The sequence below is a fragment of the Bactrocera neohumeralis genome, unplaced genomic scaffold, assembly GCF_024586455.1.
Source record: "Bactrocera neohumeralis isolate Rockhampton unplaced genomic scaffold, APGP_CSIRO_Bneo_wtdbg2-racon-allhic-juicebox.fasta_v2 cluster09, whole genome shotgun sequence".
In the NCBI taxonomy this organism is placed as follows: Eukaryota; Metazoa; Arthropoda; class Insecta; order Diptera; family Tephritidae; genus Bactrocera; species Bactrocera neohumeralis.
The window spans coordinates 31,821,497-31,845,553 of NW_026089622.1; the positions used below are offsets into that span (position 1 = coordinate 31,821,497).

General features: G+C 37.6%; 1 protein-coding gene and 1 long non-coding RNA gene across 2 annotated transcripts in view; both read left to right on the forward strand.

The window, feature by feature from the left end:
* The window catches only part of LOC126764052 (aminopeptidase N), a 507,747-nt gene that overhangs the window by 344,342 nt on the left and 139,348 nt on the right, over positions 1-24,057 (forward strand). The window lies entirely within an intron of this gene.
* On the forward strand, positions 13,749-15,271 carry LOC126764287 (uncharacterized). Its single transcript, XR_007667891.1, has 3 exons — positions 13,749-14,004; positions 14,070-14,465; positions 14,524-15,271. It is a non-coding gene; the product is annotated as an uncharacterized LOC126764287 (long non-coding RNA).

Genomic DNA, 24,057 nt, shown 5'->3' on the forward strand with positions numbered 1-24,057 from the left:
AAACGAAAAACGTATAAGACGTGGATTTTTCTCTGCGTACATGCCAACAGGGGATATATGGCCGGAGGGAGAGTTTTAGGTCAAAGATATCAATTAACTTTAGCTTCAGGATACCAGACCACTGGAGTATTTTTAAAGCAAGAGTGGCTTAAGTTAATGTACAAGTACCGATTCGAATTGCAGCTTCATTCATAGAGATGTGCATTAAATCCGACAGCAAAACAATAATACATGCCATGCTCACCGCGCGCTGACCTCACTGACAATAGCATCAAGTAACTTAAGACTAAGGACTCAAAGAGGAATTGCTGGAAACTGCAAAGTTGATGAGCTCGCATCTTCACAGTAATCTATTTTTTTATAGCACAGTCATTTCCATTTCAGTCGGTAATTATTTCTAATGAAACGTCCGTATCTTTCCCAATGGCAATTAGAAAATGTTCTTTTGCTCCCTGTTGTAGATGAAATAAAATTCCTCGATATTTTGCTACAAAGTTACAATAGTAAATAAAAGTATTTAAACAGTTCATTAGCGACTTCAAACAGATTTAAAATATTCCTGAAACCCCGTCTTCAAATCTTCTGCAAGGCGAAGTCTTTATTTTGCACAATTCTCACGCATGTTAGTTAGAGAAAATTTAAATTTTTGAAAAATAAAATATTTACATATCTATTGAAAATAAATATCATTTGTTTCAAACAGCTGTTTCGACGTGAAATAGAAAGACTACGAAATAATAAAAGAAACAATCGCTGTATTGAGTACCTTAATTGAAATAATTCGATTTGTAAAAACGAAATCACATTTATTTGATTAGGTTTATAGAACATAGTTGAATAATTCTATCAATCGGCCCTTCTAGGTTAATATTTAGATGGTTTTCTCAAAATTGCTCTCTTGTTAACATCGGAAGTAATTTTTTGTTACGCCTTTAATACGAATCGTGCTACAAAAAAAAACTGTAATAACTTTTTTTAATCAATGGATTACATTTATATTTTGTTTTATTGCATACATATATGCAACACCTAACTAGAAAATTATTTATTGTGGCCTGAAGAGTTGAAGTCGAGATTGACTCAATTATCGATTTCAGATTTCGGTTAACAACTTCATAATGGTCCACTTACTCGGGGGAGTGCCGCCAAAATGTGGTCTGAATTCCCCTTGGATTGAAATTCAAACCCTTTTTTCGGTATCCAAAGCATTTATTAAAAAAAAAACTTAAACAAACTTAACCTGCCAAACAAAAAAAGTAAGTCTCTCTTACTCATACAGAAAGAATATATCAGGGTTTATTTTTCTCGCCAGAAATTGTATATACATATCTTTGGGACTTCTGCCAACTTTTTATACATTTCAATTACTGAAAGCTGTAGGACGCTAGTTACTATCTATCTTCACTCTTATAGATGGTGCAATGTTCGTTATACCTTGTAAGCGCTGTGTTACACTTTTATTTCAAAAGTTTTTTAAAAACAAATTTCTATAACCTCTTTGATATATTGTACCAATTTTTATGTGTTGAAACTACGTGACCTATTCATAGTACTTTATGTGTTATAGCACTAGAATATCAAATTTTACCAATATATCTAAATTCTAACTCAATTTGTCGTTTGCAGGGACAAAAAGATCGACACGCGGAACTCGATATTTCTAAATCAAATCGTTAAGTGAAAAAAAATATTATATTTTATGCAGTATGTTGTGAATATATGTATAAAAAAAATGTAAAAATTTTCTTCGTATTATCTCTGCACTAATTTGACGACCGTGGACAGGCATTGGAGGATGGAGCATTGGAGGATGGAGTCATGTGTAGAAGTTCACGCAAGTGAGGAAAGTTCTCTGATCGCCATTCAATTGGGAGTGACCAGAAACGATTCTTTTACATATGACTCAAGCAGCTCACGACTTCCGGTCTTTGACCAAGTGTCCTCTGGGTAGCCTAAGAACAACCGTTTGAAGGCGAGCTAAAGTGAAAAGGTGAAACACCCCTCCGCAGAGTTGTGCGCTGGGTTTGGTACCCGCCACGTAAGAAAAAAACCCCCAATGAAAGGAAGCAACAAGCCTCGGATAAGAGACCCCCCTTTTAATGACGATCATGGCAAACGAAATAAGGAATACGAAGTAAGGGCATGCACCTGGAATGTCCGGTGCCTTAATTGGGAAGGTGCCGCTGCCCAGCTGGTTGATGTCCTCGTTAGAAAGAAGGCTGACATAACCGCCGTCCAAGAAATGCGATGGACGGGACAAGGACAGAGACGAGTAGGTCCTTGTGACATTTCCTACAGCGGCCATATAAAGGAGCGCAAGTTTGGTGTGGGATTCGTGGTGGGAGAGAGACTCCGTCGCCGAGTACTATCATTCACTGTGGTGAATGAACGTCTAGCCACAATCCGCATCAAAGCGGTGTTCTTCAACATATCGCTTATTTGCGCCCACGCACCGTTAATTCTGCTTTCTCAAGACTGGACAAGGAAGCAATGCAAATGGTCTGACAAACAGACGTCGCATTCGCGACTTGGCTCTCACGTCACTGTTGACAGTCATAACTTTGAAGTCGTAGATAATTTCGTCTATCTTGGAACCAGAAATCCAAGGCAGGGTAACTTTTGCCAACAGGTGCTACTTCGGACTGAGTAGGCAATTAAGAAGCAAAGTCCCATCTCGACGAACAAAAACCAAATTCTATAAGTCACTCATAATTCCCGTCCTGCTATATAGTGCAGAGGCCTGGTCTATGACAACAACTGATGAGTCGACGTTGCGAGTTTTCGAGAGAAAAGTTCTGCGAAAGATTTATGGTCCTTTGCGCGTTGGCCACGGCGAATACCGTGTTCGATGGAACAATGAGCTTTACGAGATATACGACGACATTGACTTAGTTCAGTGAATTAAAAGACAGCGGCTACGCTGGCTAGGTCATGTCATACGTATGGACGAAAACACTCCAGCTCTGAAAGTATTGGACGCTGTACCCGCCGGGGGAAGCAAAGGAAGTGGAAGACCTCCACTTCGTTGGAAGGACCTAGTGGAGAAGGACCTGGCTTCGCTTGAAATATCCAATTGGCGCCACGTAGCGAAAAGAAGAAACGACTGGCGCGCTGTTGTTAACTCGGCTATAATCGCGTAAGCGGTGTCTACGCCAATAAAGAAGAAAAGAAGGGCAGGCATTTCTTGTTGCGAATACTTGCAATTTGTTCCTATAATTGAGAAAGTGGAATCCAGAATAATGTCCTTAACACATCATACCTTAAAAACATCGTTAGATTTTCGATTCAGTTGTCTATTTCTAAACTTTATCTTAAAGTTAAGGCAACTCTTTAAAGGGGTTATATACACTTATTTTCTGAAAAAAAAATTGGTTTGTTTAAGATTTTTTTTGCAAAAAGGGAGTTTTTTATTGAACACTGTGGATACGTTTATATATGTTTAAAGTTGTTAAATTTAATTTTTCAGTGAAAAATGTGCCCCTTTGTTGGCACTATAGCTGTTGTGCCTATACACTTTTTTTCTTATACGCTTTGGGGTGAGCATGGTAAGTAGGTGATGGTTCATCTGCAATCAAAACAAACAACAGTTTTCTGTAGTTTATAGTATATCATAACCCCGTACTTGAACGAAGGTTTTGGCGAAATAAACATTTTTACGCAAGTGGGATGATTTTACTGAAAATATCGATTTTTGTGGGTCTAAAAATAAGTTTTTCATTCCCAAAAAACCCCTTATTTAAAATAAAAAATCCTTCGTTCAAGTATGAGATATTGTAGTTTTCAAGAGGCCAGTAAAAAATTAGAGCGATAGGTCCCATGGTTCCTGAGAATCCTTGCTGACCGCAACGGTACTTTTTAAAAAACATAATTTTGAGATAATCGCTTTTAAGGTTTTGGCACGTACTCGGGGGCAAATGGGAGAAACGCGCTGTTGACAGCTGTAACTTTCGTTCTAGTGCTCAGATCTCTATCAAATTTGGAAGAAATAATTCTAAAAGGATATACTTTAAGAAAATTCAATAAAAGTATATAAATTTTTCCTACCCACACAAGTGTATATTAGGGTGTCCGTTATTTACCAAATTGATTATTTTTGACGAGACGCCCCCTAAACTTTTAGTTTTCCATCTAAAAAAAATATCAGATTATAAAAAGCCCTTAATTTTCATAATAAACCTTGCCCCAAACACGATACATTTCCCATTGAAATTACATGGGATTTTGCAACTTTTTTCGAATATTTTTTTTTCTCTGGAACTTTCTCGTTTGTAGGAATAAAAAAGTCATATTCTTGTACGGAGTTGATTGCTCTACAAAATAAGTCCGGACAATTTTTCGATATACTCACTCCCTTAAAAGTTATTCAAGGTTAAAGTTAACTTCTGATTAATTTCTGGAATTTTCGAACTTTTACGGCAAATTGAATTTTTTTTGTAAAATTCAATTGTTTATTCTAAAAAATATAATTTTTTTTATAATAAGTTTAATGTACATATCTCCTAAACGACTAAAGCTACAACAACCAAATTTGCTGAGCCCAAATGTTATAAGAACTCCTACCGACAGTGTTAAAATTTATGCAATCGGATGAACACCCGTTCACTTTCTATATAACGATACTGTTAAAAACTACTAATAGCACAAAAAAGATTGGCGTGGCACTGCTCACTTTTTGATGAAATCCGATATTCCGGGACCCAAAAGGCCGATTTCGGCAAAATTTAGTACGTGACATTCTTCTCATATGTCAGAGTACGAAAATGGCCGATTTCGTCCAACTACTAACAACTACGCCTACTTCCCATATAGGATAATTTCAAATTCTTCTTGATTCTTTCAGTTTCCAGTACACAAATCAAGAAACGGTTAATATAACGGGATGAAACTTTGCACGAATACTCAATGTGTGAGATATGTAATCGATATTTAGGGATAATTCTTCCCTATCAATAGTTAATCTGTATATCAAAAATGGGTTCAAACAGTCCAATACATCTCTTAACCCCCATATACATAATACATATATTGATTTTTGAACTTTCGATGACTTTGTACCTCATATGTCGACTAATATGTGAGTTTTCTCAATAAAAATGAGAGTGTTTTAATCATAATAGTGCTTCTTAGTGTCTAAAATAGATACATTTTAGCGAATTATTGACCTAGACCCCATACGTATAACTAATATCAGAATTTTCGAAAATTTTTTAGCAAGTTAACAGTCTGTGGTATTGGGAAAGAAAAATGAAATCGAGTCACTACTACCCCAACTTTCATACATATAATGATTTTGTAATAAACTTTATGTCGAATATAGTCAGTTAGTGTATGAGTTATATAGAGTATACTATATATGTACATATGTACATATTAATTATCTTAAGCTTCTTAGATTCCGATCCTCTGTTAGACATTTTACACCTTTAGGTATTTCCCTGGCTTTGATTTTTGCAAGTTCCAAAAGTATAAACTGTTAGGTTTTACCCAAACTTAGCCCTTCCTTTATTGATTTATTTAAAATGTTTATTTTTTCTCATTATGATCAATTAATATAGAAAAACCCATAATTTTAAGCTCTCTCTTTCAAATATAACATTTTTTTAAAAAGGCAGTGAGATTTGCTTCGTTAAAATCTCTTATTCCTGGTGGATATATGGACAATCTTCTTCTTTACTGGCGTAGATACCGCTTACGCGATTATAGACGAGTTAACAACAGCGGGCCAGTCGTTTCTTCTTTTCGCCACGTGGTGCCAATTGGAAATGCCAAGCGCAGCCAGGTGCTGCTCCACCTGGTCTTTCCAACAGAGTGGAGGTTTTCCTCTTCCTTTGCTTCCCTCGACGGGTATTGCGTCGAATACTTTCAGAGCTGGAGTGTTTTCGTCCATACGTATGACATGATCTAGCCAGCGTGGCCGCGGTCTCTTAATTCGTTGAATTATGTTGAACTATGTCGCGTTGGCCATGGCGAATATCCCATTCGTTGAAACGATAAGCTGTATGAGATATACATCGTTCCATCGAATGGGATATTCGCCGTGGCCTACGCGCAAAGGACCATAAATCTTTCGTAGAACCTTTCTCTCGAGAACTTCTAACGTCAACTTGTCAGATGTTGTCATCGTCCATGCCTCTGCACCATATAGCAGGACGGGAATAATGTGTGACTTATAGAGTTTGGTTTTTGTTCGTCGAGAAAGAACTTTACTTCTCTATTTCCTACTCAGTTCAAAGCAGCACCTGTTGGCAAGAGTTATTCTTCGTTGGATTTCGATGTCGACATTGTTGTTGCTGTTAATGCTGTTTCCAAAATAGATGAAATTATCTACAACTTGGAAGTTATGACTGTCAACAGTGACGTGGGAGCCTACTCGCGAGTGCGACGACCACACTCTTATAGAAGATGGTACCTGCTCGATTAGGCTCTGCAGCTCGAATTATTTTCTCCAAGAGCAGATTGAAAAGTTGCCGCACGAACGGATGTCGCCTTGTTTGGTATCGAACGGCTCCGAGAGGTCTTTTCCTAGTCGGACGGAGCTTTTGGTGTTTGCTCGACGTCAATTTACACAGCCGTATTATTTTTGCCACAAACGATTCTTTCACATATGTCTCATGCAGCTCACGACTTCCGGTCTTTGACCAAGTATCCTCTGGGTAGCCAGAAAACATCCGTTTTAAGGTGAGCTAAAATGAGAAGGCGAAACATCCCCTCCACAGGTTTGTGCGATGGGGTTGGAACCAGCCACGTAAAAAACACTGCTAATGAAAAAAGCGTTAACAGCCTCGGAAGAGATATCCCTCTTGATATATACATTACTATGGTTTTTCTCAAATAATGTAAACAAATATTTTATTTTATTTTAGACTAAAAAAATCCAGTGTATTCAGGTCATAAGAAAATAAATGTATACAAAATGTTTCTACGAGATAAAAATAAAAAGGCCAAAAACTTTCTTTTTCAAAATTAACTATTCATAATTGCTCATAACTTTTTAAATGGACTGGAATCTGAACATAATGGACGCCTAACGAAAATATCTACATTTTGCTCCAAAAGCTAATACTGCACTAACCTAGAATTGTTTTAGGCCCTTATCATTCTGTAAAATTTTGGTCCTTTGATCATAATAAAGAGCTCAAACAAGAATTTATATTTATAGCAAAGAATTTTTAGTAAAGCTGTAAGTCCATCGTCCTTTGGGCGCTGAATCCCACAGACATTGCCATTACTGTTTTTCTTCCTCGAGCTCTTTCGTTGATAGGGGTTTGCTTTTATTTTTTTCATACACTCTCTTTACCTTCAGAGCCGTTATTTCAGGTGGCATTATGCCTGAAATCACTCCTGGCCTTGTGAGATACCGTTCGGAAAACGCTGACAACTCTACGTGCACTTAGCCCAAAATAAGGCTTTAGCTGGTTTGGCATACATATGTTTTCTGCGTTAGCCCACACTGGCGCTGAATACATAACTATTCACTGTGTCACTTTAAACAGTAATAGTCTTCGGCTCTGACTTGTCCCGCCTGTGTTAGCCATTATTCGGCTTAGGGCCGTGTTATATCAAATTATGTCACTTTAACCAGTAATAGTCTTCGGCTCTGACATGTACCGCCAGTGTTAGCCATTATTCGGCTTAGCGCCGTGTTGTATCAATTATTATGCCCAAGTATTTAAGATATGGATGTGACGTAACTCTGTAAATGTGACGGCTTCCACTTTCTTAATAATAGAAGTTAGCACTGCTGGTGTCCTCAATGGCTTTGCTGCTATTTCCGTAACTTTTTTAACTGCGTCAATGTCGAACGTCGTCTACGAAAACGTATTGCTTTTGAGAAAAGCTCTCTACTTCTTCTAGATGTTTTTTAAGCCGATCACATATTATCCGTTGTAGGTTTTTACCAATAGTATCGAACATACAGAGGGGCCTGTACGAACTTGGATCTCCTGGCGGCTTGTTTAGTTTTGATAGAAGCACCAAGTGCTGTCTTTTCCATATATTTGGAAAAATTTCATCCCATCAAAACGTCAGTGAATATTTAGGTTTGAATTTGATAGCAGTCTTTAACGCCCTATTTGGAAAACCGTCCAAACTTTTATATTACCGAAACGTTCCGATGCTCGAACTACCTCATTGCCATCCACTACCAGAAAAACGGGGGGTTCTAAGCTATTCCTTTGCTTGCGCTTGTTGTTTTGGAAACAAGGTTTCTACTACTTCCTTAAATAGTAGAGCTGGTCGGAATTTGTCCTTTATCACCTCTAACTTTTGTCATTACCGCTTTATACGGGTTTTCATCCTCTTTGTCGCAGAGTTCTTTAAAGCATGCAGCTTTGCTTTTCCTGATTGCTGTTCTAAGCTATTCCCATATTATTTTAAAAGTTTCCCATCGTTGCTCATATTCCACGTTTCTTCTACTTCTTTGATATTTCGTCGAACTTTGTGGCAGCTCGTACTCAATATACCAATTTCGCTTTTTTTCCAATATAATGGCTTTCGGCGGTGGTGGTTCTTTTTACTTACTAACATGAACAGTCAATAGTTTTGCTTGCTCATTCGCGTTATTTGAGTTGCTTAATACGCATGCGCTTTTTTGAAACTTTTAATCGTACTTGCTCGGCACTGAGTTTTTTTAGCTGTGAAAGAACTGCTTGAACTATATCCTTCGAATTTCTATTGATTTCGCATGCGCTACAACTTTTATTTCTACCTTGTTGCCTAGATCTTTACTAATTTCTTCTTTATATTCATTAGTTTTTACTTTAGCTGTTTTTCTAATGCGCGACACATCTTCGCCCAGATTTTGAAGAGTTTCCTCTTGTTTCACCGCTTTCAATATTTCACTATAAGACATTTCCCAGTTTTCATGATTTCCAGCGCATCCGTGGACTTGCATTTGTTGCAGGCAGTCGTGCAGCTTCCATCCTTTGATCCTTCTTTTATTTTCTCATTGGAGGGGCTCATCTCCATTATTCCTTCATTTCTGCTTTTCCTCACCTCCAACTCATCGTATGTCTTGCTCTTTTTTGGTGGCGTTTTCCGATTGGCTTGTTTTTTGTCACGCATTGTTTTGGGTGTCGTATCTGTCGTGATTTTAGCAAGATTAGCTGTTCGATCCGCTTTCTTAGAACCTGTATTTTGCTCATGTGTCCATGTATGAAGCCCAGAAATAGCATTTATAAGCTCTCGCATGCCATTATTTATTGAACGTTGAGGTGGACGCATGAGACTTATGAGTTAATTAATGCTATCTCCTAGCTTCGCCATGTAGTTCCTCCCAGTTTGCACAGTTTTCACTGGAGGTGTACTAACTAGTTGTAGCGAATGCGGCGACGATCTTGCCCGTATTAGTTTTTCTATGGAACGAACCTTTTTTGCCGTTCGAGCTTACTTTGACTCTCGTTTAAAGGAGTCTATTATTGCGTTATCAACCATACTGGTAGCATTATCATATACGCTGGCCAAGTGGACCACCACCATATCATTGCAGTCATTGGATATCGACGGCCAAGAGCCTTCTTGCTCTCCTCTTACAACCGCAGGCACAGGGCTTCATACACCCTGCACCGCAGCTTTCACACTTTTTGTATTCGCAGACATGTTTTATTTGCTCCGGGATCCTAACCGTACCATTTTATTCATACTGGGAAGTCCAGCCGCTCATAGCCTCCCAGTAAATCACTCACTCTGACTCAGACGCTTCCGGGATTTAGTTTATTTGACATTTAATTATGGGTGATGTCGATTCACCCCATCACAGAGACTTCGTCGGGCAGATATAAGTTTTTAGGCTACACCCTTCATCTCTGCGCCCATGATGCTTTGGTCGCTGACTGCTTATTGAATATTCGCAGGTAACTTGCACATCTGGAGGCCGTTCAGACATCCACCAGATCCTGAACCCCACAGTAGCCCAAGCTAACCCTGTGACAATATGCAAATATTGGTTTGTGCACAGCATTGATAGTTTCCGGAATAACAACTGATTTTAGACGCAGACAGAAAAAGAGAGAGGCCGAAATGCGTGAGTATGAAAAGCTTGATAATTGGGGTAATGCTCGAAAATTGTATGCAAAGATGCGGCGACAATCAGAACGTTTGAAGACCGGAGCATATTCTTGTAGAACCCCCAAAGCTGATCCAGTGACTGATGCCCAGAGAATATAAAAAATATGGAAGGAACACTTCTCCAGCCTACTGAAAGGTAGTGAAAATATAACGCCAGGAGAAGGCGAACCCGATTCCCCAATCGATAACGATGGAGCAGATGTTCCATTGTCCGACTATGAAGAATTTCAAAAAGCAATTACACGTCTGAATAACAACAGCGCGGCGGGGCCAGCTAAGCTATTCAAACACGGCGGCGAAGAACTGATAAGGAGCATGCATCGGCTTCTTTGTAAAATATGGTCGGACGACAGCATGCCCAACGAATTGAATTTAAGCCTCCTCAACATCGCGTATAAGGTTTTATCGAGCGTTTTGTGTGGAAGATTAAAGCCCACCGTCAACAAACTGATTGGGCGTTATCAGCGTGCCAGCAGGAAAAGGAGCTGTATTTATGCCGCTATCTCTGCAAATCTAATACGGCTGTGTAAACTGGCATTGAGCAACACTAAAAGCTCCGTTAGGATCGGGAATGAGGTTTCAGACAAGACGACTCCCTTTCGTGTGACTTTGTCAACCTACTTCTGGAGAAAATAATTCCAGCTGCAGAACTAAATAGAGAAGGTACCATCTTCTATAAGAGTGTACAACTGCTGGCGTACGCCGATTATATTGATATCATTGGCCTCAATATCTGCATCGTTAGTTCTGCTTTCTCTAGACTAGATAAGGAAGTAAAGCAAATGGGTCTGGCAGTGAACGATGACAAGATGAAATATCTCCTGTTATCAGTCGTCGGACTCGCGTCTAAGCTTCCACGTAACTGTTGTCAGTCACAACTTTGAAGCCGAACCAGCATCCATGCCAACAACAACGTCAGCCTCAAAATCCAACGCAGAACATCTCTTGCCAACAGGTGCTACTAAGGACTGAATAGGCAATTGAGAAGTAAAGTTCTCTCTCGACGAACAAAAATCAAACTCTATAAGTCACTCATTAGGTTCTGCGAAAGATTTATGGTCTTGGCCACGGCAAACATCGCATTCGATGGAACGATGAACTCTATGAGATTTACGACGACATTGATATAATTCAACGAATCAAGAGACAGCGGCTACGCTGGTTAGGTCATGTCGTCCGAATGGACGAAAACATTCCAACTCTGAAAGTATTCGACGCAGTATCCGGCGAGGGAAGCAGATGAAGATGAAGACCTCCACTTCGTTGGAAAGACCAGGTGGGGTAGGACCTGGCTTCGCTGTAATATCTAATTGGCGCCATCTTGCGAAAGAAGAAACGCTTGGCGCGCTGTTGTTAACTCGGCTATAATCGCGTAAACGGTTTCCACGCCAGTAAAGAAGAATAATCTTCGACTTAGATTGAACCGATTTAACATCGATGAACACTGGCCCTTGATGGATCTTCAGTGCAAAAAAATTAACTATGTTCGCCGATGCACTGTTCCTAAAGTAATCCACGTCGGAAGTTGTAAAACATCAAAAATGTTCGCATTTTAATTATATTTTTTGGCCGAGATGCATACTATGTCACTGTAAGCAACATTAATAGCGATGATCACGTTCTTGTGTATGTATAATTTCAAAAATGTCAAACTTTACGACAAAGTTGTTAGTTGCCAGATCGCAACACAAGGGTTGCCATGCTCGAACATACAAAATATACCTCTTTTATTTCTGTTGCTTGTCCATCCATAAATACCTTGTTTATGGGAGTAAACCTTGGTGTACCAAAATATTGCTAATGAGAGCATCAAGTTTCTACAAAGCATACAATATCTGAAGATGGCATTATGTAGCCGCCTGAACATTATGGAACAAAATTTAATAACCTAAAATTGAAAAAATTATAAAAGTAAAGTTCGTGGTCACAGCGTGAATACAACTTCAATTCTATTCTTCTTCTTAATTGGCGTAGACACCGCTTACGCGATTATAGCCGAGTTAACAACAGCGCGCCAGTCGTTTCTTCTTTTCGCTACGTGGCGCCAATTGGATATTCCAAGCGTAGCCAGGTCCTTCTCCACCTGGTCCTTCCAACGGAGTGGAGGTCTTCCTCTTCCTCTGCTTCCCCCGGCGGGTACAGCGTCGAATACTTTCAGAGCTGGAGTGTTTTCATCCATTCGGACAACATGACCTAGCCAGCGTAGCCGCTGTCTTTTAATTCGCTGAACTACATATGTCAATGTCATCGTATATCTCGTACAGCTCATCGTTCCATCGAATGCGATATTCCCCGCGGCCAACGCGCAAAGGACCATAAATCTTTCGTAGAACTTTTCTCTCGAAAACTCGCAACGTCGACTTATCAGTTGTTGACATCGTCCAAGCCTCTGCACCATATAGCAGGACGGGAATTATGAGTGACTTATAGAGTTTGGTTTTTGTTTGTCGAGAGAGGACTTTGCTTCTCAATTGCCTACTCAGTCCAAAGTTGCACCTGTTGGCAAGAGTTATCCTGCGTTGGATTTCTAGGCTGACATTGTTGGTGGTGTTTACGCTGGTTCCAAGATAGACGAAATTATCTACAACTTCAAAGTTATGACTGTCAATAGTGACGTGAGTGCCAAGTCGCGAGTGCGACGACTGTTTGTTTGATGACAGGAGATATTTCGTCTTGCCCTCGTTCACTGCCAGACCCATTTCTTTTGCTTCCTTGTCCAGCCTGGAGAAAGCAGAACTAACGGCGCGGGTGTTGAGGCCGATGATATCAATATCATCGGCATACGCCAGCAGCTGTACACTCTTATAAAAGATGGTACCTTCTCTATTTAGTTATTCTATTAGTTCCCTGAATACTGGACCCGGTTCAGATGTTTTGTTAGAACACATAAAATTTCCTACAGTAGTAGCTCGACTGCAAGCGACATACTGCTGTGGGCAAAATTAGGGAGACTTTTTTATTTAAATTTCGCAAGAAAACACATTCGTCGAAATTTTTTTAAGTAGACATGACTGTCAGTGACTGTGCTAAATGTCGCATCAAAATAAAATGAGTCAACGATTTTAACGATGGCTGATATTATTCAACAAGGAAGCTCCATTAAATTTTGTGTGTGGAATCAAATTTCTCGCGCCGAAATGTTCAGAATGTTGGAAAAGGTATTCAATGATTATTGCTTTTCGCGAGCAAGTGTTTTTGATTGGTACAAATTATTCAGAGAGGGTAGGGAACGCGTTGGCGATGAACCACGTCTAGGACGGCCATCAACATCAACTGATAATATCATCAATAAAAACAAGTAAGAAAGAGTTCGGTTGCAACCGAACATAAGTGCCAATCTTTATATTAGGTAAATGGGGGCTCAGGAAGTCTTGACCCGATTCAATTAATTTTTGATACGGAGAATTGCTGTTGCCAGAAAAGAATTCTGTCTGATTTTCAATTGCGTATCTCCCACATTCACTGATATTTTCGGTCAAAAGTCAACTATGAATACTGTGGCTGCTTTCGTAAACGCAATATACAAAGCATTTTTAAAACAGATGCCCATGCCATGCCATGCATATATGCATTGCAACCCTGCTTTACGAAAATATGCAATGTATTTATATGACGTTTATGAATGCCCATGTGCAGCTACAGCTACAGCTGTTAGAGTTAGTTGTGTTAATAAATACATTTTTTGTGTTTACAAAAATGGATGATTTATTATTGAGCACATTAAGAAATGCGATTACCTTGGCAGAAACTACAAGTAGTAGTAATAGCTTAACAATTGCTAAAAATTTTATAAAAAACCAACAGAGGTTGTCTGTCTTAGCTTATAGATGTGAAAATAAAAGACGAATTTTAAAAATTAAAAACTTTTCAAAGAGCATTGCGGGTATGCAGAATGATGTTTTTCATTCACATTTTCGAATGGAAAAATCAACATTTAAGGTGACTTTCAACTAAATAATTAGTTACATACATATATGTATGTATATTAAATCTGTAATGTGCAGATTCTTCTGAACATGTTGAAACCATACTGGGTGTCAAAGTGCACTGGTCGTAATGGAGTTTCGTTGGAAAAAGCGCTGTACGCAACTATATGGAAACTTAGCAACAACACATCATTTAGAGATGTCAGCAACAGATTCGATATAGCAATGGGAACCAGCTATAAACTATTTATTAGAACCCTAAAAACAATTTGTTGCTTAAAAAAAGATGTCATAAAATTCCCAAATACTGTTGCAGAACAAAAACAAAAATGTGACGAATTTTCAGCTAAACGCAGCCATCCGTTCCCATATGTCATAGGTTGTAGAGATGATACGCTCATTTCCATCTCACTACCAGTTAAGGACAGTATTAGTTTTTATAATAGGAAGGGGAAGTTTTCAATTGTTGTCCAAGTAAGAATGTTAAGCTTTATTATAAATTGTTCATTTATAATTTATTGAACTTGTTTAGGCAATTGTGGATAGTCATCTTAAGTTCATAGATGTGTTTGTTGGCTGCCCCGGACGATGCCACGATGCTACTATATAGGAAATGAGTCCTATTAGAAAGTCAATAGTCAAGGGAGAATTAAAAATTTGTTCCGGTTACCATTTATTAGGCGATTCCGCATATCCGCTGGAAACCTTCCTAATGGTACCTTATAGAGACAGTGGTTTTTTAACACCTAAAGAAGTTCAATATAACAAAATTTTATGCTCAACACGAGTTCATATAGAACAGGCATTTGGAATATTGAAAAAAAAAAATCCGTATTTTGAAATATATTGATGTGCTACATGCACATTTACCAAAAACTATCACGATGGCCTGTATAATTCTTCACAATATTATTATCGAAAATGAGACTGATGAACCCTGCGTCATAAGTGAAGAAGAACAAATTGAACCATTTAATATCGAAAATAGCTTTTCACAATTACCAACTACAAGTCGACAGAGAGAAGAAGCCAAAAATAAACGGGACGCCATTGCCATTTTACTATCTGAATAAGTAATGAAATATTAACTGTTTTTTAAGTAATAAAACATGAATTTGAGATAAAACTAGTAATCCCGGCTCGTTTACCTGCTACAAAGACGCCTCAATCCCCTCCCTCCCTGCAGCACCTTTTGCTATCCGTTTCCCTTGCCCAATTCCACTGCCACTCCCAACCCGAATCGAACATTAGCCTTACTAAGACACAGCTATTTATTATTGCTTTATTGCATAGATTAGTTTTATTAAAATAAAAATCACATTCATTGTCGAAACGCTTGCACATTTGTTAAACTTAAAAATTTCTTGCATATTTAAAAAAAAACTTAAATTAAGTCATTAAAAAATTAGGTATTAAGATTACGTTCTAATATTTTCTCATATAAATTTCGTTTGGATCTTAGTTTCTGCACTTTTTCCTTTTCAATGTTTACTTTTTCCTTCTCACTCTCCACCAGTGCCTCTAACAATTTTGCTTGTTTTTCCGATTCGGAGGCCAAGAACTCAACGACTTCATTTCTCTTCCGTTTTTGGGCAGTTCCAACTACTTGGGTGAACTCTGATGATGGTGCAAAAGGTGAAGGCGATGGAGTATCATTTGATGATAAATCATAAGTTAGTTGATCCAAAGAATAATCGAGCATGTTATCAGGTACAGATATACTTCTACGTGTACCATAAACATCATCCATCTCATCAAAAAAGTCCCAATTTGTGGCAGACTCACCGGAGGTTCCATTTCTTCTTTTTATTCTTCTATACGTCCCCAACATATTGGTGAAGCAGCGCGTTATCTCATCCACTGAAGGGGAAAACGTATTGTCCACTTCTTGAATTTCCCGTCGAATTGTTTACCAAATTGTGTTGCGTTTTTTTATTTTGGCGGTGAAGTCACTTTCATGGTGAAGTCTTATTGACATGAGCAATTTTTTACGCTCATGCGTCCACTTTTTATCACTACAAAGAAAAATTACGTGAAATAACAATTAAATTCTAATAAAAATATATATTTCAATAAAAATTACTTACTTCATTGGCGAACCATCCATTTCAACTCTTGCCGTTTCTTTTGACTGCAATGCATGTAAAACAAAAGTCATGCACATTTTGACAACTCATGCGCATGGAATAGGGTTATCATTCATTTATGAATTCAATACTTTGTCTAAATTATTGCAGTGGCGTTTACGAATAGTATGCAATGCATGTATGCTTTGCATATTGCGTTTACGAAAGCAGCCTGTAGTTCACATATTCGGTAGCTAGGGGTTTGAACAGTTTTGGTAGGATTTAGACAATTACTTTGAAGGAACTATTAGTGCAAAATTTCATCTCGTTATACAACATTATTTACTTCTTGATTTATGTACTGGAAAGTGAAAGAATCATATGGAATTTTAAATTGTGTAGGCGTAATTGTAGTCCACTTTCACACTGTGATATAGGAATATAAAAAGAAAGAAAGCTATGTACTAAATTTTGTCGAAATCGGTCTGTCGGGTCTCGCGATATATGATTTCATCAAAAAGTGGGCGGTGCCACTCTGGCGTAATTGGTTACTGATTTATTGCGCATTTAGTAGTTTTGAACAGTACCGTTATATCAGGAATGGCGGGCTTATCTTTCGATTTCACCGATTTTCACACTATCGATAGGAGTTCTTATTTTATTTTCACTCACCAAATATCATATATATTATATATATCAGCGTTATACCTTAATGGTTTAGTAGATATGTAATATATATTAACGCTATTAGAGGTCGAGGCCTCGTCCACTTTTAAAAAAAAGTTTTTGCCCACAAGTGCTTCCTGCTACTGCGATCCTCTGTGCCAAATTACAGTTTCATATCTTAATTTAGTGCTTTATAGGTTTTCGGTTAATGGCGATTTGTGGGCGCGACAGTGGTTCAATTACGCCCTTATACGAACACTACTAAAGAACCCGGGTACCAGACTAGATAAGGAAGGTTTTGTTAAGATATCTCAAATTTTGCTCAAGTTACTGCTTGCACGGACGCACGGAGAGACAGTCAGTCACCCGTAATTCAATTTTCCTTGTCATCCTAATAATATACATATATGCAGATATTTTACATATACATATAACCCTATATCTAACTCGATTAGTTTTAGGTGTTACATACAACCGTTAGGTGAAAAACACTTTTGTACTCTGTTGCGGTAGGTTGCAAGTGTATAAAAGGTAATTGGTGCGTGAGAATCAGTATCTAACTGCCAGACTGGCACGGTTGAAATATCGGTAGGATCAGTTAAAAGCATTTAGACATATAATTTTTGCTTATAAAAGGTGGAAGCACAATTGGTTCCAAACTCACTACATTTTTTTAAGAAACTGCGTCACGTTAACGTCTGTGAAACAATGCTTTCCGACTTTCTATATGTGACCTGGTCTACGGAAAACTAGTTTTCGCACGTTAGCTTCCTTTTCGTAGACCAGGTCACATATATACTATTTCTGGCCTAATAATGTAAATAGGCATATTTATCAACGAAAATGTTTTTTTTTAATTTTTTTATTTTTTTTTTTTTTTTTTTTTTTTTTTTTTGTCGATTGCTGTTTTGTTTCGGGCTCATACGCATAGATCCATGATTCGTCACCTGTGACGATCTTATAAACGTCTTTTGAAGCACCGCGATCGTATTTTTTTAGCATTTCTTTACACCAGTCCACACCAGCCTTTTTTTGAGCGATTGTCAAATTGTGCGGGATCCAAAGAGAACAAACCTTTTTTACGGCCATGTGTTCATGCAATATCGAATGTATGCTGGTGGGAGAAATGCATAGGCATGCCTCTATCTGAAGGTATGTTACATGACAGTCTTGCATTATCAGTTCATGTACGGCATCGATGTTTTCTGGCACAACGGCTGTTTTTGGACGACCTTCACGGAATTCGTCTTTGAGCGAGCGTCGGCCACGATTGAATTCGTTGTACCAGTTTTTCACAGTGCTATAGGATGGTGCTTCATAGCCATACAAAAATTTTAGTTCATCGATGCACTCTTGTCGTGATAATCCACGTCGAAAGTTGTAAAAAATGATCGCACGAAAATGTTCACGAGTTAATTCCATTTTTTGGGCGAGATGAATTTTTTAATTCCCTGTAAATAAAACAATTCACGATTAAATGACAAAACGTTCTGAGTGATGTTATGCTAAAAAATGTCAAATTTTCCAATGGAAATGTCAGATTGCACCTGGCAACACTTAGTGTTGCCCTAGGCCAGAATTTATATAGCAGCCCTCGTATTACTTGCGGTGAGTCTGGGATCTATGCTTACGACCAGAGAGTAGACGATCAATCGGCCGAATATGGTAGCAAAGGTGAGTGGAAGCCAAAAAAAACAGGCCAAAATCGAGGTTATGTTCACAGTTTTCTTTGATTATCAAGGTGTGCCGCATTCCAAATTCCTTCCGACCGGCCAGACTTTCAACAAGGTATATTATTTCAGTGTTATAAGTCGGAATTATGGGCCGACAAAACTTGGTTTTGGCACCAAAATAATGCACCGTTGCATACCGCTGTGCTGTGACCACCGTATTCGCTTGATTTAGCTCCGTGTGAATTCTGCAAATTCAGACATTCGGCAAACTCAAACGATCGCTCCGGGGAAACCGTTTTGGGTCAATGGATGCCTGAGCATTGAAAGTTATTCCGGAAATTGAATTTAACAACTGTTTCGAGGATTGGAAAAAAGGTTTGCACAAGGGTATTGGAGACAAGATGGATTACCTTCAGGGGAACATAAGGAAAAACTTTAGAATACCGTGCCAGGATTTCGGAAATAAAATGAGTAAGGTCAGATAAACTAGAATCTCTAGATCAACCTATAGTTTTCGAGATATTTGAGTTTAAATTTGAAAATTACCACTATTTGAATTACGTATTTTTTGGATGTAAAAGTAATTTTACACTTACGTTTTTCATTTTTATATTCATTAACACTTCATTAAAAACTCAGATCTACATCGTGATCTTCACATAAAAATGGTTCGGGAAGTCATACGCGAAACGGCATCGAAACATGCCACAAGGTTGCAAACCCACGTAAACGCTGAAGCCCGACAACTAGGAGAGGGTAGAGATAGCAGGCGCAGATTGAAAAGAACAACGTTCCATGACCTTCTAAGCAAATAACAAATATTATAACATTTAGTTTTAATACAAAGTTTAGTTTTGAAAAAGCTTTTTAATAGAGCTTTTATTGTTTTACCGAATAAGTTATGAAAAATATTGCTTGCTAGTACATTTTCCACTAGTTGCAATTCGTACGAAATTTAAAACCATATTTTGTTACGTTTCAATAAAAAAAAACAATTCATTAAATCGTTTTTACACATTTTTTTTTACACGATATAGTGCAAAAATGGTTTTATATTAACATTAAACTTATTGCTCAAATCTATTTATTTGACAACAATTAAAGAATTGCAGTCTGTCAAATAATTAGTGTTATCTTATCGACATCTTTTTTAAATGAACTAAAAGAAGTAAAGAATATAGATTATACCCAAAAAAGGGTTTTTTGAGTTGCCTATTGCTAAAAATCTGTTTATTACCCGCCTATGGGGTGTGTCAAGTTCGGCTGCGCTTCGAAAAAATAACCCTGGTCGGTCCTACACCGGTTTGTGTCAATTTTTATCGCGAAAAACTCCTTTTGGCGTTGGCGGCCGTCGACCGCGTTTCAAAAAAATTACCATGGTCGGTCTTACACGGGGTGTTTTAAAAATTGTTTTTTTCAGTATAACTTCTTTGTGCGTTGGCGGCCTTCGACCGCGTTTTATAAAAATAACCCTGGTCGGTCCAACACCGGGTGTTTTTAAAAAAAATTTGTTTGCGTAGAATTCCTTTTTGCGTTGGTGGCTTTCGACCGCGTTTAAAAAAAATAACCCTGATCGGTCCAATACCGGGGTGTGTCAAGTTTTTATCGCTTAAAACTCCTTTTTACGTTGATGGCCTTCGGCCCGCTTCAAAAAAATAACCCTGGTCGGCCCAACACCGGGTTTTTTAATTTTTTTTCGCGTAGAACTCCTTTTTGCGTTGGCGGCCTTCGACCGCGTTTCAAAAGAATAACCCTGGTCGGTCCTACACTGAGGTGCTTCAAGTTCTTTTCGCGTTAAATTCCTTGTTATTAATCTTCCTTTCTATAGTAGTTTTATTAGTTTGTTCAAATATATTAGTATGTTAACACTGATTGTTTGACAGTTCGTAGCACTTTCGTTATTTTAAGTAAATAGATTTGAACAATAACTTAAACATTGAATTAAAACCATTTTTGCACAATATAAAGTAAAATAAATGTGTACAAATGAATTAGTAAAGTGTTAGTGAACATAAAAATGAAAAATCTAATATATGAAATTCCCATGTCACAATGTTAGTTACCGTACTCCTCCGAAACCGCTTTACCGATTTTTACCAAATTTTATATGCGTATTCAGTATGTCTGAGAATCGGCTACTATCTATTTCCCATACCCCTAAGCGATAAGGAGTGATCAATATTAATTTTTTTTTTTAATTTTTTGATGAAATATTTTGTTTTTATTTTTTTTATAATTTGGCATTAAAAAATACATACAACCCTAAAGTTTTACTTCTTTATCACCAACAATTAATTTTTAAAGCCATTTTAGTAATGTAATCATTTTTCATCCCGCTCGATAACTGATCAATTATAGTGTTTTTAACTGTCCATTAAAAAAATCTAAAAAAATTTTAAGAAAATAAACATTTATTTTTATTATTAAACTTTAATCCTGGTAAATGCCATTCCATTTATATGTGTTTTGTACAGTGAGCAATGCCAAGAAAATACAAGTAGGTCCGAAAGTATGAGAGATAAAAGATCCCAAAGAACCGAAGAAGAAATCCAGAAACAAAATGCTGATGAACGTGTGAGCATGCAGCAATTGCGTCAAAAACAATCGGAAGATACGCAATGCAATGCAATGAAGTTATTCGTTTAGAACAACGACAATAACGCCGTTTCACGGTTAATAGACGCAGAACAAATGACCAAAAACGCCAACAGATACATCGTGCATTTACATCTGATTCATTTTTGCGTCTAGAATTCCAGTATGAGCCTGATATTATGCTCATTAAAAAGTGGTAATTGGTGCTATGGATAAGGAATGTCCGCATTGTCATGCTGTCAAATTCAAAAATGAGCCACCTGGGATGTGTAGCGCGTCAGGAAAAGTGCAACTATCTGAAATTGAGACACTACCTGAACCATTGAATGGTTTACTTATCCGCACGAATCCTGATTCTAGCGTACTCATGAGTTTAATTCGAACAGAAATATTTCGAAATACTAATGCTAATGGTCAACAATACAATTCTACATTCAAAATCAGAATCCAAGTTTATCATAAAATGGGCTCATTGCTGCCAATGCCAAACGAACCAAATAAATTTTTACACATCTACTTCTGTTGATGCTCTCAGGTTATTTCAGGCAAACACTTCCCGTGATTCCACGTTCAACATACGCTGATGAGATCAACACTTGCTTTAAATCATCTCCATTGTGCCGTAATGTTGAAAAGTACAGCAGAAAGTAAATATCCGCGTTCAAATGCTTCAAGATTCATCCGTTGAAACCTTCTTAAAACAATTTTCATATTTCGTTGATAGAAAATTTGCTACAGATGAAACTGGATACGTAAAATTACCGACCGATTTGATCACTGAACAAATATTTCCCGATGTCTACACACAGTATATAAATCATGAGTGGCTTGCAGAAGAGCTATTTTAGCAGCAAAAAATGCAGACGTTGACAATTTAAATTTGAAGATACAGCAGTTGTTGCCAGGGAACTTGGTATCATACAAATCTATTGATACAGTTTGCGATGCCAATGAAGCTGTCAATTTTCCCACAGTATTTTTGAACTCACTGGATTTCCAGGAATGCCACCGCATAATATACAATTGAAGGTTGGATCTCCAATTATCTTGCTTCGTAATTTAAACCCGCCACGGCTGTACAACGGTGCGCGATTAGTCATTCGAAAATTGATGAAAAACCTTATCGAAGCCAGCAGTTTAAATGGCAATTTCAAAGGTGAAAACAAATTCCTATCATACCTACACAGGTGCCAATTCAATTCAAACGAATTCAGTTTCCGATTATATTGGCATTTGCAACGACAATCAGCAAATCCCAAGATCCCAAACGATGTCTGTTTGTGGCTTAGATTACAATGTTTTTCACTCGGGCAATTGTACGTAGCATGCTCTCGAGTGGATAAACCATCTAGTTTGTTTGTGCTCGCTAAAGATGGGCTAACAAAAAATATTGTTCACGCTATAGCATTAAAAGATTGATGTTGTTTGTTATTGTTACTATCGTTATTAATATGTAATATGTAATTTAAAGAAATAAACTATAATAATTTAAAAATAATAATGTTTGACGTTTGTCATTTTATATTCCTTTATCGTTCATAGCGCTCCATGCCTATTTCACGCATATTCCATATACTTACACGCTTATAATAAGTAAGTTACTTTTTGTCTACACTAGAAACTAGAAATAATTTATAAGGCAAAAAAAACGTTTGCCGGGTCATCTAGTATAAGTATAAAATTAATTTTAAATGGAAAAAATACGTAATTCAAATAGTGGTAATTTTCAACTTTAAACGCAAATATCTCGAAAGCTATTGGTTTCCCGGGGCTATGACTAGATATATTCTTGATCTGAAGAACCTCCTCTATCCGACCATACCCACTTTATTTCCGAAATCTTGGAACGGTATTCTAAAGCCGAACATAGATTTATAACAATATTTGTATATGGGGTAGTCTTGTAGTCAAAAAGGTTTTTCGTATTTCGTCAATAGATGTCGTTGCAGTCGTATATCTCTAGTGCTGTCAATCATATTATATCGTGTTGGAAGGGAGAGATTTAGCTTCATTTAACCAAAAATAAAAAATAAGTTCGTGGAAATCGAATAAAAGTTACAGCTGTTCAAAAATGAGTGAAAATAATGAAGAAATGCGCTATATTCTGAAATTTCGTGTTCGTGTAGCACAACAATGGTTCGCTCGGCTCCGTTGTGGAAATTTCGAAATTTCAATTTACACTTATGAAAGTTTTACACTGATGGAATCATGTCTCTAACATAAAAATGGTAAAAAGTGGTCAACCAAAATGGTATATATTTGTATATTTATTATACTCTCGCAACAAAGTTGCTAAGGAGAGTATTATAGTTTTGTTCACATAACGGTTGTTTGTAAGTCCTAAAACTAAAAGAGTCAGATATAGGGTTATATATACCAAAGTGATCAGGGTGACGAGTAGAGTTGAAATACGGATGTCTGTCTGTCCGTCCGTCCGTGCAAGCTGTAACTTGAGTAAAAATTGAGATATCATGATGAAACATGGTACACGTATTTCCTGGCTCCATAAGAAGGTTAAGTTCGAAGATGGGCAAAATCGGCCAACTGCCACGCCCACAAAATGGCGGAAACCGAAAACCTATAAAGTGTCATAACTAAGCCATTAATAAAGATATTAAAGTGAAATTTGGCACAAAGGATCGCATTAGGGAGGGGCATATTTGGACGTAATTTTTTTGGAAAAGTGGGCGTGGCCCCGCCCCCTATTAAGTTTTTTGTATATATCTCGGAAACTACTATAGCTATGTCAACCAAACTCTATACAGTCGTTTCCTTCAGGCATGTCCATATACAGTTCAAAAATGGAAGAAATCGGATAATAACCACGCCCACCTCCCATACAAAGGTTATGTTGAAAATCACTAAAAGTGCGTTAACCGACTAACAAAAAACGTCAGAAACACTAAATTTTACGGAAGGAATTGTAGAAGGAAGTTGCACCCAGGTTTTTTTTAAATTGAAAATGGGCGTGGCCTCGCCCACTTATGGACCAAAAACTATATCTCAGGAACTACTTGACCGATTTCAATGAAATTATAAATAATATCATATTTTTTTAACACCCTG